Source organism: Lontra canadensis, unplaced genomic scaffold (genome assembly GCF_010015895.1).
Source record: "Lontra canadensis isolate GAN:19392208 unplaced genomic scaffold, GSC_riverotter_1.0 scaffold1, whole genome shotgun sequence".
NCBI lineage: Eukaryota > Metazoa > Chordata > Mammalia > Carnivora > Mustelidae > Lontra > Lontra canadensis.
In genome coordinates, this window is record NW_022630995.1 from 10874455 (window position 1) to 10889301 (window position 14847).

Consider the following 14847-nt stretch of genomic DNA (forward strand, 5'->3'; position numbering starts at 1 on the left):
GTTTCATTCTGATCAATAGGATCTGGGGGGCAGATTTTCAGAAACACTGTAGGGATCAGCAGGAGCTGTTGGGGGATGAACTTATTGAGTGAGACCTCTGCTTCCCTCCCTGTCCCCAGACATACGGATCACAAAGGGAAACTCCTTACTTATCTATTTTATGGCATGTATTAGGTTTTGTGTAAGAATAATTTGAGAGAAAAACTTAGGTTTGAAAATCTTGGAAAACGCTATACCAACCCATTTTTAAGGGTGAAATATTGGAAGCTATGGGTTCTCAGCTTATTTTGAAATAATGGGTAAACCATTCCATAGCTATGGTTTTACACCCTCCTTAGGTCTCTACATACATACACACCATCCTCTGTGCCTTATAATGCATCCAGCCTGGTAGGAGGTAAGATTTTAAGGTTCATTCCAAGGGCATGGCACCTATTTCAAATATTTAGTTACTAAGGAAAATTAGTGACTAAATATCAGATCCCTTCATAATTACTACCTAATTATCTAGAAAAAAATTGTTTCATATAATTGACTTACTTCTACTGAAAGCAGTTTGCTCTCATGACCTAGGCCAGCAAACATGAGTTATTACAGTTGCTTTGGCAAACTATATGGTTTATAATTGCTAGCTTTAAAATTACCCAATATACTTACTTGAATGTCAGTAGCAAAGTACAAGCAAAACAAAAACTGGAGTTATTTCTCTTTTCTGACAAAAGTAGTCCTCTTCTTATCAAATGGTACACTGAAAGAAGAAAAGCAGCTTAATTACTTTTCAATATATATATATATATATTTTTTTTTAAGATTTTTATTTATTTGACAGAAAGATCACAAGTAGGCAGAGAGGCAGGCAGAGAGAGAGAGGAGGAAGCAGGCTTCCCACTGAGCAGAAAGCCCGACGCGGGGCTCGATCCCAGGACCCTGGGATCATGACCTGAGCTGAAGGCAGAGGCTCCAACCCACTGAGCCACCCAGGTGCCCCTACTTTTCAATATATTAATAGAATTCTATTATCTTGTTGAAGAGTGTATCTTGTAATAGAACCTAGTATGTTTTACTTTTTAAAAAACTGACCAATGACTGTCAAATAATAATTAACTGAGTTCTACTTAAGATTAACCCTCCTAATAATGAGACTCAATTTTAATTTCCCTTTTTTTTTTTTAAAGATTTTATTTATTTATTTGACAGAGAGAGATCACAAGTAGGCAGTGAGGCAGGCAGAGAGAGGAGGAAGCAGGGTCCCTGCCGAACAGAGAGCCCGATTTGGGGCTCGATCGCAGGACCCTGGGATCATGACCCAAGCCAAAGGCAGAGGCTTTAACCCACCGAGCCACCCAGGCGCCCCTCAATTTTAATTTCTTAAAATAGCCTAGTCAGTCAATGAAAAGTCAAGCCCACAGCTAGTGTTAAATATGAAACTATCTTTAAGTTCCTATTTAGTTGCATGAAAGAAACACCATTTTAATTTTTTAAATGAAATAGCATTATTATTAGTTAATATCAAGATTGCTTTCACAAGGGGGGCCTGGTAGCCCAGTGGGTTAAGTGTCCAGCTCTTGATTTTGGCTCAGGTCATGATGTCAGGGTTTTGGAATGGAGATCCACATCAGGCTCTGCCCTCAGTGGGGAGTCTGCTTCTCTCCTCCTTCTCCCTTTGCCCCCTCCCTACTCGCTTGCACACACATGGGCACATGCACTCTCTCTCTCATAAAAATAAATAAATCTTTTAAAAAAGACCGCTTTCACAATACAATATATATTGTATTGATGGATTACATCAATATCACTACAACTCAAACTTTACCTTTTATTAACACCTAGCAAATGGAACCACATTTCAAAAGGGAAATTTCACATTTCTAAAAATATCAATTCATAGCAGTCAGATGACAGAAAAGGACCAGGCAAAATATCAGGCATTGAAACTAAGTAGAGCTACATCTTTTCTATTTCTTTGTCAGATAACAGTGACTTTTGTTTTTATTTCCAAAGACTGCTTATGGAACAGTGGTGAAGGAGTAATAGCAGAGCTAGAACTGGCTTTTCCTTTTGCCACATGATTTTAGGGAAGTCAGTGCTGCCATCTGTGGCTTCTATACTTTCTCTTAGAAAGAAATGACATTAAACGTAGGATTAATCCATGTTATAAGACTTAAGGAGATGTTGGAAGAGACATTTGAGCAAGGTCCAAAGTTCCTTGGATATTATATCCAAGGATATCTTTATTATACTTAAACATAAATATATAACATAAGTAATGTACAATACTATGTAATATATACAAATATATAATATAATTAATCTATAAATCCTGGGATATATACTTAAGTTGTTTCTTTATATTTCTATGGATACAAAAATGATAGGGTCCTGGTGATACAAAAATGATAAGCATAATCTCTGTCCTTGAAGATCTTAGAAATAGGGGTCTTCTTCAGATTTTTTTTTTTTTTTAAGTAGGCTCCACACCCAACTTGGAGCTTGAATTCATACGCCTGAGATCAAGAGTCACAGGCTCTACTGATTCAGCGTTAGGCACTCCTATGGGTCTCATATAAACAAAAGGTGGTTATAAAAAAAAGCAAACAGGGACGCCTGGGTGGCTCAGTTGGTTAAGCAGCTGCCTTCGGCTCAGGTCATGATCCCAGCATCCTTGGATCGAGTCCAACATCGGGCTCCTTGCTCTGCGGGGAGCCTGCTTCTCCCTCTGCCTCTGCCTGCCATTCTGTCTGCCTGTGCTCGCTCTCTCTCTCTCTCTCTCTCATAAATAAATAAAATCTTTAAAAAAAAAAAAGTGAAAAAAAAAGCAAACAAAAAAATCTCATCATTTGGTTTCAGTTTCAACATTTTATAGATATGTTAGTTAATTATGGTATAGTCTAAGTTTTTTTTTTTTTAAAGATTTTATTTATTTATTTGACAGACAGAGATCACAAGTAGGCAGAGAGGCAGGCAGAGAGAGAGGAGGAAGCAGGCTCCCCGCTGAGCAGAGAGCCCGATGTGGGGCTCCATCCCAGGACCCTGAGATCATGACCTGAGCTGCAGTCAGAGGCTTTAACCCACTGAGCCACCCAGGTGTCCCAAGTCTAAGTTTTTTAAAACAAAGAGATCTAAAAATACAGTGTCTAAAGAAAGTGTCATTTTCTCTCTCTCACCTAATAGTCCAAGTAGGTCATTCTGGGCTGGTAAAGAGGCTCTGCCATCTTCAATATGTGGCTTTTGTCTCTGGGTCCAAGCTGGGGGTTCTTGCCTGCACCATCACTTTTGTATCCAGACCAGAAGGTTAGAGGAAAAAACAGGTTGAAGGCATGCCAGTTTCTTTGAGGAAAAGATCTGGTCGTGGCAGACATCACTTCTCACATTCCACTATCAGATTTAGAAAAATGGTTGCAATGAGCTGTACTAGCCCAGCTGGATGGCCTAGCAAAAACCTCAGCGTTGTTATGAAAGGACCATCATCAGTCTCTGCGCTGTAGGTATGGTCAAGAGAGTTGATCACAGTTACCTGGTTTTAGTAGCTCTAAGAAAGACGTTCCTCAGGAGCTAAGCCTCTAGACTGAGAAGATACACTTCAGAAAATGATTATAACCATCTTAAAGATGAAACCTTGGGTGAACCCCACCTCATACCATGTGTTGTTTGATGATCAATGATATGCATCAGGACCTTCTTGCTGATTCTTTAATTTGGGGAAGATATATACTCTTACAGCTAATAAGATTATCTAGGAATTTGCTTTAGGATGATCTGGAAATGGGTGGGTGAGGGAAGAAGCAAGCATATGTAAGTAAACATATGTAAAAAATGAAGCAAGATTGATCATGAGTTATTAATTGTTGAAACTTCTGCATATGCTTTACCTTTTCTATATTATAAAGTTTGGAGAATCAATAAATAATAATTGCATCCATATAGGGAACTGCAGATGTTGAAACCTGTTTCATAGATATTATCTTCGTAAGAATTGATTAAGTTCCGTAAGAATTGTTAGCATTGTCCTCTACTTTGAAGGACACAAAACATGGAAGAGGTAAATGCTACAAAAGTATTTATGAAATTCAGAATGCATGTTAAAACAAAAAGTTTAAAAGTACCTGACAACATGCAACTTTATTTTCATTAACCTCCAACTTACATTCCTTTTAAGAATAAAATTATGTCATGTAATACGAGAGCATGTGCTAGGAAGAGAATAACATAATCTCTTGTGTTAGAATGTGCTGTAGTACAAAGAGAAAGAGCTTTGGAGTGAGAAAATCTGGGTAAGACCCTGCTCTACTCTACTAGCTGTGGAACTTGGACCATGTCACTTAATTTCGCTGCATCTCCATTTTCCAATTTAACAAATGGCATTAATATTTAACGTGTTGGTTGTTGTGAGGATACATTCCTATAAATGTAACATTATTATAAATAAGGAGATAGAAGTGCTCATTTTCCCCTTTATGGCTGAGGTTGCCGAAGTAGTGCTTTAAAGAAAAGTACTCTCTTGGGGCACCAGGGTGGCTCAGTGGGTTAGGCATCTGACTCTTGGTTTCTGCCCTCATCTCAGGGTTGTGAGATGAGCCCTGTGTTGGGCTACGTGCTCAGTGGGGAGTCTGCTTGAAGAATGCCTCCCTCTGCCCCTCCCCCACCACACACACACAAGCTTTGCCTGTCTCAAATAAATAAATGGACCTTTAAAAAAAAAAAACTCTCCAATTTTCCTTCTAGTTTTAATAGAATTCTTTAAGTGTCCATATCTAAAAAGATGCCTATGTGAACATTAAGAAGAAAAAAATTTCATCTGTAATGCATTACCTTTTGGCCAGTAAAATAAGGGTTAGGGAGAGCCTGTAGAAGACCAATGGATCTTGGAGAATGACAGTGGATTATTGTAAAATCAATTAGATAGTGATTCCAATCATGGCTCTATTCTAGATGTGGTTTTGTTACTGGAGCAAATCAAAACTGAGCCCCTTACACAGAACCATTCCCTGAGAGGGATCTGTCACCTAGCTGGGAGCAGGTTTACTATGCTGGACTACTTCCATTATGGGAAGACTAGAACTTTGTTCTCACTGGCATAGACATTGATTCTATATATAGATTTTCCTTCTCTGTACATAAAGTTTATGCCAAAACCACCATCCATGGATTTATGGATTGGCTTATATCCACTGTCATGGTATTTCTTACAGCATCACCCTATAAATCTTATCTTGTCACCCCTCATCCTAAAGCCATTGACTTGATAGAAGGTGGAGTGGCTTTTTGAAGACTCATTTATGGCACCAGCTAAATGACGGATGGCATACCTTGTGCAGCTGGGGCAACATCCTCTAAGAGGCTCTAAATCAGATATGATTATGCTCTAAATCAGATAATAATATAGGTGGTGCTCTTTCTTCTACAGACAGAATACGTGGGTCTGGGAATTAAAGGTGGTAGAAATGGGAGTGACTCCTTTCAATATTATCCCTGGTGACCCACTAGCAACTTTTTGTTTCTTATCCTCGTGACTTTGGTTCTGTTAGTATACAGGTCTCAGTTCCAAAGGGAGGAATGCTTCCCCCAGAGGACAAAATAATGGTTCCTTTAAGCTGGAAGTTCAGAGTGTTCCCTGGTCACATTGGTCTCCTCCCGCTGATGAATCAACAGGCAAAGCAGGTGGTTACCATTCTTGGTGTGGCGACTGATCCTACCAAGGGGAAACTGGGTTACTACGGCACAGCGGGGATAAGGAAGAACATGTTTGGACTGTGGGAGATCTCTCAAAGTGCTCTCACCACTCCCACATCCTGTGATTTTAAGGCTAGGGAGAAACTACAGCAACCCAGTTCCGACAGGACTAAGGGCCCACGCCCTTCAGAGTCAGGTCACCCTACCAGGCAAGGAACCAGATAAGGAGTTCGCTGAGGGCAAAGTAACTATGGAATTGATAGTAGTTATAAATACCAGCTACAACCATGTGACCAGGAGTAAAAATGAGGACTGTAATAGTCACAACTATTTTTTTTGTTTTTTTTTAAGATTTTGTTCATCTTTTGACAGAGAGACAGTGAGAGAAGGGAACACAAGCAGGGAGAGTGGGAGAGGGAGAAGCAGGCTTCCTGCTAAGCAGGGAGCTCCATGCAGGGCGCGACCCCACTGGGACCATGACCTGAGCCAAAGGCAGACGCTTTACCACCGAGCCACTTAGGTGCCCCAAAAGTCACAACTATTAAACTGAAAAAATTACCCTAGCCACATTGGTGATTACACAAACTTCCTAATGCTTTATGGAATTTACCTACTATTTGCATTTATTGTGAAATTTCCATCTCTAAAAGGAAAAGAATTTCTTTAAAGTTTTTTTTTTCCCCCCAATAATCTCTACACCTATTGTGGGGCTTGAACTCATGACCCTGAGATCGATGGTCCCATGCTCTTCTGACTAAGCCAACCTACCCCCGGGAAAAGAATTTAATTTCATTTAATTTTTTTAAGAAAGAATTTCTTAAAAGTCTACTTTTGGGATGCCTGGGTGGCTAAGTTGATTAAGCAACTGCCTTTGGCTCAGGTCATGATCCCAGTGTCCTGGAATTAAGTCCCACATCAGGCTCCCTCTGCTCTGCGGGGAGCCTGATTCTCTCTCCCTCTGCCTGCCACTCCCCCTGCTTGTGCTGTCTCTCTCTCTCTCTCTGTCAAATAAATAAAGAAAATCTTAAAAAAAAGTCTATTTTTTTCATTACCTACAAGCACCTTACATAATATTAAATAAATCAATTAGGTGGTGTTCACTAAAGGTTTTAGTATTTTACATATTCCAAACTAGTATGCCAAAGCACAGCTGAGGCAGTGATGATTTCCTGTTCGTTGTTACAGGCATATTCTAGTTATTTGTTCACTGATACAGTTCCCAGGCTAAACTACAAACTCCACAATTGGGATATTTTTTTCTCCATTTTATATGCAGTATCCAGCTAATGTTCAGGCCCTAGAAATAATCTACCTGGGAGAAAAAATGTTTTCAGAATGTGTCGTATAAATGAATGAACTGATATTACATGTGTATAAATGAGTAAGTCTAAAGTGACTAATAATTGATGACTGTATGTAAACATCCTTGCAATCATCTAACAAAAGCATAGTGCAAATAATTTTGGAATCAGAAAGATGGGAGTTTGAATGCTGTCTTTGCAATTTGTTAATAAGCATTGGGCACCTCACTTAGTCTCTCCCGAGTCTCAATTTCCTCTTTTGCAAATTAAAGTAAAAAGGTTGCAGCACTGCTATGAGGACTGGAGATAATTTATGCACCTGACACAGTGCTTGGCTCAGGGTAGGTGCTCAATAAAAGATAGTTCTATCTATTTATCTCTGTTTATTTCAGAACGCATGTGTGGGCACGAGAGAAAGAGAGAGAGAGAGACAGCACAAGAGTACATGCATGCAAGCATGGGGGCGGGGGCATTGGGGTAGAGGGAGCAGCAGAATCCCTGCTCTATCCCAGGACCCTGGGATCATGACCTGAGCAGAAGGCAGATGCTTACCCGATTGAACCACCGAGGTGCCCAAGGATAGTTCTATTATTATTTACTACATGTGTCTAGGAGTAATTAAACAACTCTTTCTATACATTATTAACATTTCTGAATTAGTATTTTGAATTTACTAGATTTAGAAAACAAAAGACAATTGATGATGTTCTGCCTCATAGCTGGAACTGTTTTAAAAATAAGTGAGTTGTATTGTAATTGTAAGTTAAAGTAATCTAATTGTATATATAATCTAATTGTATATATAATTGTATATTATATATACAACATATGTACAATATAATTGTAAGTTTATAATTATAAGTTTAAAAAAACTTACAATACTCTTATAAACCTTGAGCAATTCTCTCACACTTGGGGTTTTGAGAAATTTTATTCTATCTGAAAACCTACCAATATTACAGAATTATTAGAAGAATCAAATATGCAAACGAGTTTTACAAACTATAAAGTGCTAAACAAATGCTAATTATTGTTTTATATCATTGACCTGAGTCCTTCAATCATAATTACGAGAACACGATTCTGTCATTGCACCATTATAACAATGCATTTTTATCTCCTTATTCATTTCCTAAAGAAAAATCAGAGATGAAACCTGCCACTGGATTCACAAAGATATCACGAGGCCCAATGACCTCGTGTTTGTTACAAATTCAGAAAACTCTCATCCTTAGAGACATATACTGCAACTGCCAAAAGAATTAAGACAGTGCTATGTGTCACTTTGTACTCACCAACACATTCTGCTTGTTGAAAACCTACTGTTTAAGTAAACTTAGAAACTTTAAATAAGTCAATAGCAAGCACATTTTATGAGGTACCTAATGTGCCACTGACTCTCCCCATAACCTTTACCTTAAAGACTTGAGAACAAGAGTTTTGTTAACAAAAAATAAACAAAAAAATAACAAAAAAATAAACAACCAAGGTGGCTCCAGGCAGAATAGGGACATTGATTTTATGTGTTTCTGTGAGGTGGGGGTCATGGTGTTTTGTGTGTTTTGTTTTTGTTTTTTTATGTGGCTTCACAGCTGGCAGGTCCTAAATTTAGCTGCACATCAGACTTGCTCAGGAATTCACCCCAGCTCTGCTGAGACAAAATAATACAAGGAGGAGCCCTGGAAACAGCATATTGAACCAATTCCAGGTCCTTCACAGGCAGTCAACTGGACATCTCTGTCTGTGGACCACTGGCAAACTAGCTTATCTTGCCTTGGTGTTGCTTTTCTCTTCTCCACTTCTAGTGCTCTTTCCTTTGCCAGTGGTTCTTTATTTTCCAGGGTCCCCAATGTCAGGATAAAATCCATCGGATAGGTCATTAACACCCTAGTGTGACCTGGTTTAATGTGCCATTTCTTTAGAAATGTTAATGGTGTGATGTGAGACTCTATGATAGCGTGGGCTGGGGCGGTTAAGGGTGGAGAAGCTTTGCTTCCTGGCCCCCAAAATGACATCACTTAGGGAATAGCTTCCTTTAAAGTCCACCTTCCCATAACTAAAAACTTAAAACAAACAAACAGGCTTCCCATAAAGTCAGTCCTACATAATAAATCACTATACAGGATGAATTTTAGGAAAAGAGTGAAAATGAAGTCAATAGAAAATCAGAATAGAGCCTGGAATTTTGACTCGTAAGCCCTACAAAGCTTGCTATTTTCTTTTCTTTCCTTTCTTTAAATTAGGGCAGACGTTTGTGACCTTTCTCAGGAAATGGTAGATTGTGCTCATTGGAATTATTCAACATGGGATGGATCCCCACTTGACAGAGAGGCTGTAAAGGGGATTCAAACATTGGATCAGAATCTTTCAATAACCTTAACATTTTTCTTTTCTATCCCAAAGACTTTATGTTCTTTGATACAGCAAAAATTATTTTATTGGTTTGATATCTCTGCAGTGTGTAACAAGTAGGATTAAAGCCTTTACTTTTGATACATGTCTGTTAGCTGCTTTAGTTTGACCTTTACCTGGTAGCCTGTGTCCAGGGCTGCTAAAAGGCTTATAGAGAACACTTTCAGGAAAGTAGGATTTCCTTCATTAGGCCAAACAGCTCTTGACATTGTTCTTATGGTCTAGATACTTTTTTTAATTCTGTGAATTATTGCATTAGCTCTTGTCCTCGTCCAAACTATGGTCAGAGTCCAATTTCTTAAGTGTAAATGTGCTTGTATCACTTTCCTACTTCAGTCGGCACCCCATTATCTTCCATATGAAGTTCAAGTTCCTTACAATGTATGTACAAGGCCTGATGTCTATTAGACTTTTCAAAATTCCCATTATGTTAGTATTGCTACCACAAATCATCTGTAGTTCCTTGAATTCTCTAAGTCCTCTTATGCCTCTGGGGTTGTGTAAAAACCGTTCCCTCTGCCTAGGACACATTCTCTTCTTCATTTTGCTACTCTTTATTGACTCCTTCACAATCCAACTTTGGTGTCAACTCTCTTGAAATAGTCTTTGATTCAAAGAGTGTGAGAAGTCCTTCTTTTGAAAACCAACGGTATCCAGATACACCTCATTATAGTAACAATTGCAATATGTTGCTATTGATTTTCTTATCCATTTTCCTTAAAAAAGGTAAGAGCCTTGAAAATAGGGATTATTTCCAGTATACATTTCTCAGTGTCTAGCAAAAAGAATGTATTAGCAAATATTTCCAAAAATAATGACTCTCAGAATAGAGAACTAATTCCATGATCTTATTAAAGTATAAGGTCAGATTCATGGTCAACATTCAAGATAACTGTTACCAACAGAAATTGTTATGAGAGGGAAAAAAAAAAACCCAAAAAACAAAACAAACAAGACAAAAAACCAACCACCCAGAACTGTAGGGTAATGTCTCAAAGGGCCAGACCACACTGGGGGAGGAGATACTACTGAAACACAGTCCATCATACAAATTCTGAGAGAAGAGACCCAGAGAGGTCCATGAAGTTGCAAGGAGCATAGAATGGGAGTGGAGTTGGGGAGGATGTCGAGATGCAACTTTGTGTTCTTCTAGGGATAATTCTTGTGATAGCTTAAACTCCCTACTATACCATGTTCTTACCTGAAGGAAAAAACCTAAAAAGCAGGCCTCATAGATTGCAGCTAACCTTTTTTCTCTTGAAATCTTGAGGGCTAATTTGTGATTATACAGTAGTAGGTGGAATAATTTTGGATAAATGAAATATAACAAGTAATCATAATGGGATTATATACTGTACATACATCTCCCATGCCACTCTACAAATGATAATGGTATTATCTTTACTTAAGTGACCACAATGGGGCACCATATGTATACTTCTAGTAGCTGCTGGTAAATATTTATAATAAGTAGAGTCTAGAAATAGTCAAATTAAAAATACATATGAAGATCATTAGAAAACATAGAGTTCCTTTATTTACTGGAAAAATATCCTATCCGATGTCCAATTTACCATTGGCTTTTCTTTCATTTTTGTTACTTTTTGTCCAAATAGAAGTGTTATTTATAAAACCAGCATTAGGGGCGCCTGGATGGCTCAGTGGGTTAAAAGCCTCTGCCTTGGGCTCAGTCATGATCCCAGGGTCCTGGAATGGAGCCCTGCGTCGGGCTCTTTGCCTGGCAGGGAGCCTGCTTCCTCCCCTCTCTCTCTGCCTGCCTCTCTGCCTACTTGTGATCTCTCTGTCTGTCAAATAAATAAATAAAATCTTAAAAAAAATAAAAAACAAAACCAGCATTATATCCCTTACTCCATAGACAAATATATATACATATGTATGTGGATATAAATAATCTATTGATTTCAATTTGATAAACATTTATTGAATAATGATCATGAGCAAAAAACTGTATGTATGTTATATAAACACCTATATCTGTTTTATATTCTTACACACAAATGTATCTATATATATATCATGTAGATAGGTAGGTAGATACATATCTGTATGTCATATAGATAGGTAGGTGGATATAAAGATTTTATTATGATACAGAGCCTTGTTTTAAATGTAGTGGGGAAAACAAGACTAAATATGGTATATACTTCCAAGATCTTTTTACAGTGATGATTCTCATTCCCATGATGTCCTTCAGACCAGCAGGGTATACAACTTCCCTACATTCTAAGATGTGCTTGAACAGACCTCTTAGGGTTTAACCTTTGGCTTTGTGTTTTCTAATTCCATAGAGTCTGTTCCAAGGGAAATTTATTTTCCCAGGGAGGAAGCGGACTTAAACCCTTAGAATCAAGTGGTGCACCCACTGTGCAAAACAGTATGGAGGTTCCTCAAAAAATTAAAAATAGAATACTATATGATCCAGTAATTCCACTACTAGGTATTTAGTCAAAGAAAATGAATACACTAATTTGAAGAGATATATGCACCAAGCACCCCTATGTTTATTGCAGCATTATATACAAAAGCTGACAGAAGCAGCCCAAGTGTCCATCAACAGAGGAGTAGATAGATGTGGTGATATATAGAATGGGATTTTACTCAGCCATAAAAAAGAATGAAATTTTGCCTCTGCAACAACATACATGGATCTAGAGGGTATTATGCTAAGTGAAATAAGTCAGTCAGAGAAAGACAAATACCATATGGTTTCACTCAGATGTGGAATTTAAGAAACAAAACGAATGAACAAATTAAAAAAGATGCAAACAAAAAACCAGACTCTTAATTGTAGAAAACAAACTGATGGGTACCAGAGAGGAGGTGGGTGGGGGGAATGGGTCAAGTAGGTGAGGGGCATTAGGGTACGCTTATTGTGATAAGCACCGAGTAAAGCATGGAACTGTCGAATCACCATATTGTACACCTGGAATTAATATAACATTGTATGTTAATTATACTGGAATTTAAAAAATAAATAAATTTTAAATCCTTATACATTATTAACAAATAAGTACTCAAGTGGTTTTATGTCAATTACATTTCCATTAAAAACAAATGCTGGGGTAGAATTGGAGGGAAGAAACAATTAAAATACAACAATAACCATTTCCTTTAAACAGTACCTAAGGGGTGCCTGGGTGGCTCAGTTGGTTAAGAGTCTGCCTTCTGCTCAGGTCATGATCGCAGGGTGCTGGGATTGAGCCCAGCGTCATACATAGTCCTTGAGTTCTCTACTCAGCAGGGAGGCTGCTTCTCTCCCTCTGCTGCTTCCCCTGCTTGTGCTCTGTCAAATAAATAAATAAAGTTTTAAAAACAACAAAAAAACCCCAGTACCTAAGAAAATGAAAACATACCACTTACCAGGCTCTTCCTAAGTGCTGGATACCTCACAGCTTCTGTGGCAGCTAATATTATCTTTGTTTTTGTAACTTAGGAGAACAAAGCTCAAAGATTGAGTAATGACCAGCTACACAGCTTGACAATGACCTACCCAGCATTTTTTGAGTATGTGACTCTAAAGTTTTGTTCTTCCTAATTAAGCTATGTTGTTAAAGAGGGGAACATTATTCTTCCAAATATCATAGCTGATTTACCTTTTCCTTTCATGCTTTTTTTCCCCAGTGTCCTTTGTTTCTTGTGACAAGGATCTCATTTGTCTCTTGCATTTCCTTTTCCTTTAGCTCTCAATTTAGGAAAACACGGGCTTCAGGACACCCTTTCTTAGCAGGTGGAAAACTTGTCAAAATCCCAAGTACAGTGGAATTACCAAATTTAGAAGTGAGGAAACTGCATTGATCATCTCTGAAAGGATAGACAAGAACAGCACCTTTGAGGAGGACTGCGTAGCTAGAGGACAGTGGCTAGAGGCAAACCTGACTATGTGTGTGTGTACATGTGTGCATTTATAATCCTGCATGGCTTGACTTTTTTTTTTAAATTTTGTTTTTAAAGATTTTATTTATTTATTTATTTGAGAGAGAGAGAGGGAGGGAGCCAGTGGGGAGGAGTAGAGAGGGAGAAACCATCTGAAGCAGACTCCACACTGACTGGGGAGCCTGTCCTGGGGCTCAGTCTCAGGACACAGGATCACGACCTGAGCCAAAAATCAAGAGTTGGACGCTTAATCAACTGAGCCACCCCGGTGCCCCCATCTATTACCTATTTTAAAGAGATGATTATTCAGAATAATGCCTATTAACAAAGGCTTCTTCTTTTTATTTTTTTTTTAAGATTTTATTTATCTATTTGACAGAGAGAGATCACAAATAGGCAGAGAGGCAGGCAGAGAGAGAGAGGGAGAAGCAGGCTCCCCGCCGGGCAGAGAGCCCGATGTGGGGCTCGATCCCAGGACCCCGAGATCATGACCTGAGCTGAAGGCAGAGGCTTAACCCACTGAGCCACCCAGGTGCCCCAACAAAGGCTTCTTGATTATTTTGCACCTTGTGCGTCAGTTGATGTTCAGAGACTTGGGCTCTGGGTGCACCCTAGCTTCTCCCCTCCTAGGAAAAGCTAGTTGATGGGATTACTTTTCATTAGCTGACCAGTAAAAACCACCTTATTTTTGTAAATACGGCCAGACGATGCTCTAGCCCATCATCACACTTTCTAAATCTCCTCGGTGTGAGCTTTACTTAGTAGTACCATCTGAGCATTCACAGAGAATTCAGTTCTGTGACTGCTACATCTATATGGATAAATTAGTTCCTTGTAAATAACTGTGTTTGATAATGTGTTCTGGGAATGCCCTTGGGAATAGAGTTCCCATGTCCAGTCTTGTCCATATTTGCCATGGGAAAAATGGACCATGGTTAATACAAATATTTTCATTTATATTTATGTTACTATTTCTTGACAGCACATTTCATTTAAATAACTAATCAGCTACTCTTTCCTAGAGACCTATCTTAACTTCAAAAAGCTAATTTTAACAAGTGAAGAAGCTGCAGTATTTGGAAGTTTATTGGCCTGTCATGTGTCGATCATAAATAGGCACATTTTATTCCTTCACAGAGTGATTTTCCAAATGCAGTCTACGGGAGAGGCATAAAGATTCACTACTGACAGTAGTGAATACAGGTCAGCTGACAAAGCTAACCTAGGAAACGCATCACTGCGGCAAAAACCAAATCTTTGAGTCTGTGGCTCCAGTGGATCAATTTTCTTTGTCAGATAAAAGAATGAAGCAGTGGTAGTGGTGATAAAATGCACCTCTTTGTCTTTCCTTGGAGGTAATTTTCTTGAAGTTCTGTTGCATCTACTCAATGCAATAAATCTCTTCCTTTAATCTTGGATGATGAATGGCACCTTAATCACAGGTTACACAAATGGGCACCATTTCTTTATGGTACTTCACTTCCATTGCTTTTCCTTTTGCCACCCTAGGTTTATTGACATCCATGGTTCATGATTTTTTTGTTCCTTTCAAATGCAAAGGAGGCCGTGG

The 14847-nt window shown here is 38.6% G+C and overlaps 1 long non-coding RNA gene across 1 annotated transcript; it reads right to left on the reverse strand.

Annotated features, from left to right (window-relative positions):
• Positions 1–353: 353 nt before the first annotated feature.
• On the reverse strand, positions 354–12550 carry LOC116858710. The gene is made up of 3 exons (XR_004381003.1): positions 12527–12550; positions 3165–3375; positions 354–748 (listed from the first exon to the last, which is right to left on the reverse strand). It is a non-coding gene; the product is annotated as an uncharacterized LOC116858710 (long non-coding RNA).
• Between the last annotated feature and the right edge of the window lie 2297 nt (positions 12551–14847).